General features: G+C 42.5%; 1 long non-coding RNA gene across 1 annotated transcript; it reads left to right on the top strand.

Annotated features, from left to right (window-relative positions):
* On the top strand, positions 1 to 11,214 carry LOC121271152. The gene is made up of 3 exons (XR_005941688.1): positions 1 to 84; positions 3,545 to 3,616; positions 10,805 to 11,214. It is a non-coding gene; the product is annotated as an uncharacterized LOC121271152 (long non-coding RNA).
* The last annotated feature ends 590 nt before the right edge of the window (positions 11,215 to 11,804 follow it).

The raw sequence follows: 11,804 nt of genomic DNA, 5'->3' as shown, positions 1-11,804 counted from the left end.
ATTTCTCAGGTTCAGAGACCAATGAGACAGTGGAGGAGTTTCAGTCGCAGGTCCAGATGCAGGTCTCTCACGCACTGAATAATGGTGAGTGGAATATCGGAGAATACGGTGACATCGGAGGGATTTCACCTGTAGAAGTCCAAGGATTCAGACTAAAGGACAAATGATCAGAAGCTCAATCAATTTCGCAGCTAATTACTCAGTAATTCTAACACTATTTATACTTGGGTCTAGGGCTGCAATGACAAGGTGACATTTGTTACAAGTCCTGACCTAGCCCAAGAAGTTTCTCGGTCTTCTGATTTATTTTTAAACTGAGTTAGGCCGTTTCAGAGGGAATTTACCCCTTAGTGTGGGTTCAGAGTCCCGCTGGGGCCCTGCTGAACAGCAGCACTGAAACTAACTGGATTTTAACTTGGTATTAGAGACATGTGGGGAGGGGTAAAGTTGACTCCTCTCTCACACCACACCAAGCCTGACTTTGACAGGGACTTTTGTGAATTTGGAAGGATGAAGGTATTTTACTCAATGTCTGTGTTTAGCCATTTACAGCCAGAAACAAGGCTGACTGGCTTTCTTGAGGTTTAAAACAAAAAGGGGTTAGTTTTTATTGAGTTAAAAGCCCACCCAGGTAAAGATAAGGAAGCATTTAAAAAGGTAAACCTGTACTTCTCAAACGTGACCCACATTTACACACACCCAGGAGCGTGCAAAATTCACAAACTATGCTGTAGGCAGTTGCTTTCTTAACCAAATTAAAGTTCAATACTGAAAGATTTTTTTAAAAGCTTGCCGTGAAACTAACATATTTGTTCATGATATTATTGTATTGTAAAGTAGGCTTACGGGTGAGAGTGTAAATGCTTCCAGCTGTGTGATTTAATTGAATTGGAGTCAGATAGACTGCAAGCTTGAAATTATCAAAAATAGTTAGGGGTAAAAGACATCTCAAATGCTAATGAGTAAACATGGATGAGGGCTTAACATGTCGGGTGTGAAGGAAATTGGTAGTTTTAGACATGTGAATGGGTTGTTTAGGTTTCAAATGGATGATAAGATGTTTACAACTAACAAGATAAGCAAGGCCAAGCAGTGTGTTTATTTTTCCCAAAGCTACTGTCCATCTTGGCAACATGAAATATTTTTATATTATGGGAGAAGTAAATTTCCAAAGGCATACAGAACAATGGATGTTACAGATTAAAGAAAGAGAAACATATATAAAGAAGGATGGAAGGCTAAGTTGTTGGGGGGCAGGGGGTGGGGGTGGGGGGGGGGGAAACATGTAAGATCCAAAAGGACCATGTAAAACAGCCTTGGGGAAGACCCCAGCCACTTTAGCAGAAGTCTGCTGTGTCCAGTAACCCAAAGTGGATGAAAGCCTTTGGAATTCCACTGTTGATTGGGTGTTGTGATAAATTTGCTGGCTTGCCTATTTAAATTTAAAATCTATTTTGGGACTGTTGCCTTAAAGGAGGTGTGTAGTTTAGGAGTCAGGTTAATTAGGGATTTTGGGATTTGTTATAGTATTAAGTAACTGTAATCTTATACATGCACTTGAAAACTTTTCTTTTATTAGTAAATGTTTTAATTTAGTTTTTAATATCTCTTTAGGTGTTAATGGACTAATTACTCATGAATTCAGTGCACAAATATTCTCATAATAAATACAAATTTAAAAAACCATTGTGATAGCATGGCCAAGTTTCCCTTGTAGATTTGGTCTGCCTGGCACACATCATAACAAGCTTGGGAGTTCACTGTTTATGAGTCCTTGGCTTGTCCCTATGGCTGTGGCAGAAATTTTTCCAAGTTCCTTAGATTCCAGGAGTTAAATTGAATTCCATATAACTGCAATTGCTAAAGATAATTTATTTTTAATCTTTAATCCATCTCTTCTGGAAGTTATTGCATTTTGCACCTGATCTTCTGTTCAATGGAAAATTCACTATCTCTGTGCTGGATTTTTAAACTGTAAGGTATAGGGCCTTAACTTGGGAGAGGAGAGAAGGGGAGCTCCCTACTGCTCAATTGACAACTTTTCCAGACTACTGAATGCTTCTGTTTTTAGCAGCTTGTATAAAAGAGATTTCAAAATGATTACTTCAGTCACATGACCTCTCTCTCCCCATAATGATTTTAGAATGGATTTGTTACTTGTCTAAATTGTAAGTTGCTTTTGTTTCATGCCAAGGGGTGAGTAGATTCTGAAATGTCCCAGCCATTAGCTCTTTGAATGGATCATTATCCACCGTGATGAGATAGGAAAATATATTTCATGTCACTATTGTTCTAGCAGTTTTTCTTTTGCTGGAGAGGTAGTCTTACAGAAATGTAAAATGTTATGTCCGGTATATTTCTCAGTAAATTGTTTTGAAGTAGTTCTTGACATCCTCTGGTGTGAAATTCCAGAGAAGGATGTTGTGGCATCTCTGACTTGTATTCCACATTGAAACTTTCCAGAAACTAGTCACTGGAATTACCAAATGCCAGGTGACTTGCAGCCATCTTTAGTCAGTGTCCTTTCTTGTCTTTAAAAAATCCTTTTTAAACAGTTCAGTATATGTTTGATCAGCTGGTGAAATTACAGATTGACATCATTCATGCACAAGTCCATCATTGTGACAATGACCATAACTTCTGGCAGCTCTCAAATAACCTGACTTAGTTGCATAGATTGTCATGGTGGGATTTGAACTCAAGCTCTGGTTTGACTTTAGGACACAGCACCCAAGTCCTGATGATTGTAGCCTTCCACAATAATTGGATAAGATCTTTATGTCAGATAGCTTCATTGAACAGAAGATGGATGGGAATGAAAGACCAGCATTAGGCGTATGAAACAGTAGTGAATTGAAGGTGGAGGGTGCACACTTGGAGGGCAGCAAGGGATTGGAGAAGGAAGGATGGACACTGAAGAATTGGGGCTAGACCTACAACTCCCTGAGATCTCTGTGCTCCTCCAATTCTGACCCCTTGACATCACTGACTTCCACTGCTCTACCATTGGACGACCACGTCCTCAGCCATAAGCTCTGAAATTTCCTTCCTAAAACTCTCAGCTATCTTGCTTTTAGACTCTCCTTACAGCCTATCTCCTTGACCAAGCTTTTGGGTTACCTGTCCCAATGTCTCCTTATTTAGCTGAGTGTCAGATTTTGCTGATAATACTCCTGTGAAATACCTTGGGATGTTTTACTTTGTTAAAGGCACTATGCAAGTTGTTATTGTTCTATATACCTGTCCTGTATAATCTTCCTTTTTCTCCCACCAATGTAACCTGGATTTCATCATCTCCCACTCCAACTTACCTCTCCTTGCATCTCAAAACTTGGCGGGGTGGGGGAAACATTAACTTTCTGAATCTCCTCTTCCTAGTGTAAATCTGTACGTTGCAAATCTCAGGCGTTAGTTGATATCCTGTTATGAATTGCTTAATACAACCCAGAGAGGTGAAGGGATTTATTTTCCCTGCATTGTAACTCATGCTGCACACATTTTGAGTTAATTTCCTATATTCTAACCCTGAGGTCTAAATCTTTAGTTTCAGACAAATCAGAACTGAAGGAACTCGAGCTGCGTATTCGAAATGAAGTGACACAGTTGGGTGAAAGAGGTGAGTGGGACAGTGTTGGATCAATTGAGTGGCTGCATGATTCAATCAGTGGAAACTGGGAAAATAAACCCCCCCCCAATCTCACTCAGAATTAGACAGAGAACATGTTTCCCCTTTGCCATCCCAAGTCTCCACTATTGGCAAGTGTGTACAGGAGGACGTTAAGTGAGGACAGAATTGGGACTGACTGTGATGCACCCCATACCTAATTAGCCAGCCTGCACTCATGTTTGACTCCCACGCTAAGAATCGTGTGAGGAACCCTGTTCTCCTGACACCCAATGAACACAAATGGAGCCCCTCAGGAAAAGAGGAATAGAAGTTGTGGAGCTCAGAAGAGAATTCTATCCCATAAAGAAATATAGAAAATTTATGGCACAAAAGGAGGCCATTCAGCCCATCATACCTCTCCCAACCAGGAAAGAGAAAATCAGCCATGACTTCCTCTTTTAATTTAGTGTGTGTTTAATAATAACTTCGACAAAACCTCATTCTGATTATATACATCAGCTTCCTGCAACCCGAAGGAATTTCATTCCTGGATAAAAGCAAAAAACTCGGATGCTGGAAATCCAAAACAAAAATAACAATACCTAGAAAAACTCAGCCGGCCTGGCAGTATCTGTGGAGAGGAACACAGTTAACGTTTCGAGTCCTTTTGACTCTTCAACAGAATTAAGGAAAAATAGAAGAGAGGTGAAATATAAGCTGGTTTTGGCGGCGGGAGGGGGGGGGGCCGTTGGTGGGACAGGTATACCTGGATAGAGGGCCAGTGATAGGTGGAGATAACCAAAAGATGTCACAGACAAAAGGACAAAGAGGTGTTGAAGGTGGTGATATTATCTAAGGAATGTGCTAATAGGTGACGTTAAGGGTAGAAAGCAGGACAAGCAAGGTACAGATAGCCCTAGTGGGGGTGGGGTGGGGGGAAGGGATCGAAATAGGCTAAAAGGTAGAGATAAAACAATGGATGGAAATACATTTAAAAATAATGGAAATAGGTGGGAAAAGAAAAATCTATATAATTATTGGAAAAAAGGGGAATCGGAAAGAGGATGGGGATGGAGGAGAGAGTTCAAGATCTAAAATTGTTGAACTCAACATTCAGTCCAGAAGGCTGTAAAGTGCCTAGTCGGAAGATGAGACGCTGTTCCTCCAGTTTGCATTGAGCTTCACTGGAACAATGCAGCAGGCCAAGGACAGACATGTGGGCATGAGAGCAGGGTGGGGTGTTGAAATGGCAAGTGACAGGGAGGACTGGGTCATCCTTGCGGACAGACTGAAGGTGTTCTGCAAAGCGGTCACCCAGTCGGCGTTTGGTCCCTCCAACATAGAGGAGACCACATTGGGAGCAGAGAATGCAGTAGACTAAATTGAGGGAAGTGCAAGTGAAATGCTGCTTCACTTGAAAGGAGTGTTTGGGCCTTTGGACAGTGAGGAGAGGGGAAGTAAAAGGGCAGGTGGTGCACCTTCTGCGGTTGCATGGGAAGGTCCCGTGGGAGGGGGTTGAGGTGTAGGGGGTGATGGAGGAGTGGGCCAGGGTGTCCCAGAGGGAATGATCCCTGTGGAATGTCGCCAGTGGGGGTGAAGGGAAGATGTGTTTGGTGGTGGCATCATGCTGGAGTTGGCGGAAATGGTGAAGGATGATCCTTTGAATGCGGAGGCTGGTGGGGTGATAAGTGAGGACAAGGGGGACCCTATCATGTTTCTGGGAGGGAGGAGAAGGCGTGAGGGCAGATGCGCGGGAGATGGGCCGGACACAGTTGAGGACCCTGTCAACCACTGTGGATGGAAAACCTCAGTTAAGGAAGAAGGAGGACATGTCAGAGGAACTGTTTTTGAAGGTAGCATCATCAGAACAGATGCAACGGAGGCAAAGGAACTGAGAGAATGGGATGGAGTCCTTACAGGAAGCGGGGTGTGAGGAGCTGTTGTCGAGGTAGCTGTGGGAGTCGGTAAGTTTGTAATGAATATTGGTGGACAGTCTATCACCAGAGATTGAGACAGAGAGGTCAAGGAAGGGAAGGGAAGTGTCAGAGATGGACCACGTGAAAATGATGGAGGGGTGGAGATTGGAAGCAAAATTAATAAATTTTTCCAAGTCCCGACGAGAGCACGAAGCAGCACTGAAGCAATCATCAATGTACCAGAGAAAGAGTTGTGGAAGGGGGCCGGAGTAGGACTGGAACAAGGAATGTTCCACATACCCCATAAAGAGACAGGCATAGCTGGGGCCCATGCGGGTACCCATAGCCACACCTTTTATTTGGAGGAAGTGAGAGGAGTTGAAGGAGAAATTGTTCAGTGAGAGAACAAGTTCAGCCAGATGGAGGAGAGTAGTGGTGGATGGGGATTGTTCGGGCCTCTGTTCGAGGAAGAAGCAAAGGGCCCTCAGACCATCCTGGTGGGGGATGGAGGTGTAAAAGGATTGGACGTCCATGGTGAAGAGGAAGCGGTTGGGGCCAGGGAACTGGAAATTGTTGATATGATGTAGGGTGTCAGAGGAATCACAGATGTAGGTGGGAAGGGACAGGGGAGAGAGAAGGGAGTCAAGATATTAAGAAATGAGTTCTGTGGGGCAGGAACAGGCTGACACGATCAGTCTGCCGGGACAGTTCTGTTTGTGGATTTTGGGTAGGAGGTAGAAGCGGGCCGTCCAAGGTTGGGAGACTATCAGGTTGGAAGCTGTGGAAGGAAGATCTCCAGAGGAGATGAGGTCAGTAACAGTCCTGGAAACAATGGCTTGATGTTCAGTGGTGGGGTCATGGTCCAGGGAGAGGTAGGAGGAAGTGTCTGTGAGTTGACGCTCAGCCTCCTCCCCTTACTTACTCTACCAAAAACATTCAATGAGTATCTCTATTAAATCTCTAAGGAAAACAATCCCAGCTTTTCCAGCCTTTCCACATAATTTAAATCTTTCCTCTCTGATACAATGTTAGTAAATCTGCTCCACACCCTCTCTATGCTCTTGACATCCTTCCTAAAGTATAGTGCCCAGAATTGAACACAATACTGCAGCTGAATCTAATCAGCAGTTGCTAATATATGTTCCATGAAAGGACCTGTAATTGTTTGGCAAGAAATTCTGTTGTTTCACATGACAGTGAGAGAAAGATAGATTGGACATTTCTGGTTTCTTGTGGGCAGAAGTGACTCTGTTAAAACAAATAGAAGTTTGTTTTTCAGTATGAATCTATGCCAAGGATAAAAAATGTTTCTATTTGCACCTGGAGAGAGTGTTGTGTGGTGTGAGTCACATTCATTACAGAGCCTCCTGTCCTGCTATACACACCTTCCCTTGGTGGCTTGGCCTAAATAGCCAAGTGGTTATGGTACTGAGTTTCTAACCCCAAGATCAAGAGTTCAAATCTCACAATGCAAACTATGAAACAATATAACTTCATCTGAAACAGATGGAAACGGGTTTGTACTCGAAAGAGTTACCTTCACTTGGTCCAGCTCTTCCAATTGCACATCTAGCCCCTTTCATTGAAGATCCACTTTCAGGGGTAGAATTAAGGAATGGGGAATTCAAGATGCAATTAGCTCACATTTCTTGCTTCTGATACAGGCATCATGCAAATTTCATGTTGAATGGCTGCGTGTCTGAGCAGAGGCTGCAAAATCATGAGAGATGAGCAGTTCACGCTAACCTGCACTATTTAAAAAGGAAGGACATTTTGGAACTGGTTTGAAAGGAGCTTGAAGTCATTCTAGAAGTCACTTTGGCAGAAGAATGGCAGAGAGCAAGCTCCAAGGCTTTCTGACATAGCATTGAAGCAAGAGATCATCAATATACAGGGAGCTAGGAGGCAGTCCAGACATGCTCTGAGAAGGTAATGGGAGCAGACAGCTGTGCAGATCAATACCAGCAGTGTAGCCCCACTATCCTGGATGCAATGCTGAAAGAAGTTCAATGACCTCATACAAGTTGTCCAGGTCAGTGAAAGTATCTTCAAAAGCCATATCACACCAAGCCTCACATACTGATCCATGCACCACAATCTACCAGCAATCTTCATCAAACATGACTTAGATATAACACTCATAGCTTCAGCTCACCCTCATATACTTATCATAGAATAGTTACAACACAGAAAGAGGCCATTCAGCCCTTGTGTCCATGCCGGCTGTCTCCACGAGAATCTCAGCTAGTTCCACTCCGCTGTCCTTTCTCTGTAACCCTGCAAATTCTTTTGACACAGATAATTACCAAAATTCCTTTTCAAAGCTATGATTGAATCTGCCTTTCCCACAGTCCCAGGCAGTGAATTCCAGGTTCTAACCACTTGCTGCATAAATTTGTTTGACTTCATGTTGCCTCTGGTTCCTTTGCTATTCACTTTAAGTCTGTCTTGTGGTTCTTGACCCTTCTGCCAGCAAGAACAGTTTCTCTCAAGCTATTCCCTACAGATGCCTAATGATTTTGAATTCCCCTATCAATACTTTCAACCTTTTCTTCTCTAAGGAAAACAACCTGAGCATCTCCAATTAATGCACACAACTGAAGTCCCTTATCCTTGGAACCATTCTCATAAATCTTCTCTGCAAACTGTGTAGTGTGTTGACTGGAGGTCACCAGTAACAGTTATTGGCTTAGTACAAAGAGGAGAGGAGTCAATTTTCTCTTAACTCTCAATTCGCTTTATTCACGTTGTTAGATCATATACATATAGCTTATACGTCTGGTTAGATATAGACATGCAGTTTGCAGCAGGTTATACAGTTTTATACCCAAAACGAGGATCTAAACGCACACCCACTAGGTTTCTCTGACACTTCCTGAATGGTCACAGAATATAAAAGCTAATACCCGAAAAGGAGAGCTGACGCTGGCCAGGCGTTCCATTCTCTCTCTCTTTCAATGTCATCTCTACGTTTCTGACATAGGTTCTTCCACTTCCGCGATGGTTGATCTCTGGAGTCTTAGCTGGCTCCATGCTCAAAATTCTCCAGTCTTATACTGAATCTTATCTCTCCAAGCTGTGCTGTCTCTCTCCCGTTGGTTTAGGCTTGCTTGCCTAGCCCATGTTTTCTCCTTATTGGCTCTGTCCCAAGGACTTAGGTAGCATTACCTCATTACTCCTATTGTAAATAAGGACTTTTGTCTTATCACATTTCCCTTGCTTCTCACGAAATTCAGCTAATTCAAATTGGTTCCAGCCAGCTCAGGCCAGTGACTGAACTCAGGTTATTTCAGTTCAAAAGTTGCTTTTGCCTATGTGTAGGGAAGTGCCTTTACATTCTTCCTAAAGCATGGTGCCCAGAATTGGATACAATACTTTAGCTGAAGCCAAACCAGTGTTTTGTAAAGGTTTATCATAACGTCCTTGCTTTTGTACTTCTGTGCCTCTATTCATAAAGCCCAGGACTTTGTGCTTTATTAACCACTTTCTTGACCTGCCTGCCACTTCCAGGTCCCTCTGCTCCTGCACCCCTCCCCCCCACTAAGAATTGTATCCTTTATTTTACATTGCCTCTCCTCATTCTTCTTACCAAAATTAATCACTTCACACTTCTCTGCATTAAATTTAATCTGCCACATGTCTGCTGATTCCACCAACCTGTCTATGTCTTCCTGAAGTCTATCATTATCATTATCCTCCTCAGAGTTCACAATACTTCCTAGTTTTGTATTTTCTGCAAAATTTGAAATTATGCCCTGCACACCCAACTCAAGGTCATTAATATAGATCCAGAAAACCAGTGTTCCTAGTACCAATCTCCAGGGAATCCCATTGTATATCTTCCTGCAGCCTTAAAACAACTGGTCACCTCTAGCTGCCACCTTACTTCATGGGCTTTCACTTTACTGACAAATCCGTTATCAGAAGCCTTTTTGAAGTCCATCAATTGTGTTGTCCTCATTGACTCTCTCTCTTACCTCATCAAAAAACTAAATCATCTTAGTTAAATACAATTTACCTTTACCAAAACCATGCTGGCTTTCCATAATTAATCCACATTTGTCCAAGTAACTGTTAATTTTGTTTAGATTATCATTTCTATAAGTGTTCCTACCGTTGAGGTTAAACTAACTGGCCTGTAATTGCTGGACTTATCTTTACATCCTTTCTTGAACAAGGACAAGGGTGTTAAATTTCTGATTCTCCAGTCCTCTGGCACCACCCCTGTATCTAAGGAGGATTGGAAGCGTTTGACCAGTACCTTTGCAATTTTCACCCTACTTCCTTCAGTATCTGCGGATGCATCCCAACCTGTCCTGGTGAATTATCTATTTTAAGTACAACTGTCTTTCTAATACCTCCTCTTTACCAATTTTAGCCTGACCAGTATCTCAACTATCTCCTCTTCCACTATGTCTTTGACAGCATCTTTTTCCTTGATAAAGAGAGATGCAAAGCACTAATTTAGTACCTCAGCCATGCCCCCTGCTCCATGCATAAATCCCCTCTTCGGTCTCTAATTAGCCCCAGCCCCACCTCTCCTTTCACTATTTGCACAGAAGGCTTTTGGATTCCTTTTTTGTTAGCTGTTAATCTCTTCTCATACTCCCTCTTTGCTTCTCTTATTTCTTATGTCCCTTCCCCTTCGAGCTTTTTATATTCAACCTGCTTCTCACTTGTATTATCAACCTGACATGTCATACTCACCCTTTATCTTCTTCATCTTGCTCTCTACCTTTTTTATCATTTAAGGAACTCGGGTATGGTTGCCCTACCTTTCCCTTTTATGGTAATGTACTCAAACTGTCTCCTCTTTAAAACCAGCCCATTGTTCCATTACAGTCTTGCCTGCCAATGATTCCAGTTTCCCTGGGCAAGACCTGTTCTCAACCACCTGAAATTGGCCTTCCCCAATTAATTATTTTTACTCTGGTTTCCTCTTTGTCCTTTTAGTTACGATCAAGATGGGAGGAGTGCACTGTCTGTCGCTAGTCCTACTACTCCATGGGTCACAACATATATTTAAATGATGTTTCCAGTAGTTATACAGCCAAATATGTGTTTTACCTATTAACCTCAGAATGACCACTCAATGACTCAATCACACGCATGCATGTGCACACACAAACATTAAAATTGAGGAATTCTGCAAAGGGTTAAAAGTCAATGGTTCAAGGGAAAAGGATAGCTGGTGGAGCCCTTGAAATGACATCAGGGTTATATGGTTGGTCTCTCAGCACTGATCTGAGAAATAATTAATGTCCTTTGCACTGTTTTTCAGGAAGACTCAAGGAACACTTGCAGGTACTCAATTCCAGCATGTAGAGCGACTTAAGGAGCAGCTTCTATTCTCATCCAGCTGTGGACTGGATCTGGACTTCAAAAAGGCTGCTGTCTTCTCTTCATAAGGAGCTGGTCCTCCTTTTCAAAGCAAAACCAAAACCAATTCTTTAAACACAGTTTTCCAGGCACGTTCTTTTTTTTCAGAGCCATAAACTACCATGTGATCCTTTTGTACACTGTCCACCTTGATCAAGAGGTTTCCACCTTCTTTAAAACTGCTTAATTATCTTTTCATGTAAAATGATGTCTTTTCCAGGAGTAGCAATCAGATTCTTGCATTAACCTTTCAAGGGACACTGTATTTTAAAGCACAAATTCTTCCAAAGTGTTCTTGGTCCTTGAAGATGAACCATTTTCTGTGATTAAAGTGTCCATGACAGTTTCCATAAAAAAGCTGAACCTTCTGACACAATGATCACTGTCCCCCAAATGTTTCATTACTGATGTTTGATCCAATTGACTCACCTCATTTCCCAGAACCAGATCCAGCAATGACTCCTACCTTTTTGGACTGGAAATGTACTCTTGTAGAAAATTCTCCTGAACACACTTCGGAAACTCTTCTCCCTTTCGGCCATTTACGTTATTACTATCACAGGCTATGTCAGGATAATTGATAACTACAATATAGATTTTTGCCCCTCCATATCTTAGCTAACACTGCTGCAAACCTCAGACCTAAATCTCACAGCATGCATACATAATCAGCTATTCAACCGCGACAGGCAAACCATTTAAATAGATTAGCCCACACTCACTGGCACACTTCTGCCCTGTAGGATAAGATGGCACACATCGAAGGGGCAGCACCAAACTGGAGGGGGCAGGCATGGCTGTATGAGCACCCTAATGGAGGAGACAGTGCCAGTTATTGTCAAAGTGGCCATGACTGGGACCATACCAGCAAAGGAGCTGAAATGATCAAAGATGATGTTGTG

Source organism: Carcharodon carcharias, chromosome 30 (genome assembly GCF_017639515.1).
Source record: "Carcharodon carcharias isolate sCarCar2 chromosome 30, sCarCar2.pri, whole genome shotgun sequence".
Classification (NCBI taxonomy): Eukaryota; Metazoa; Chordata; class Chondrichthyes; order Lamniformes; family Lamnidae; genus Carcharodon; species Carcharodon carcharias.
The sequence above is the reverse complement of the archived record's forward strand: the minus strand, read 5'-3'. Positions and strand labels throughout refer to the sequence as shown.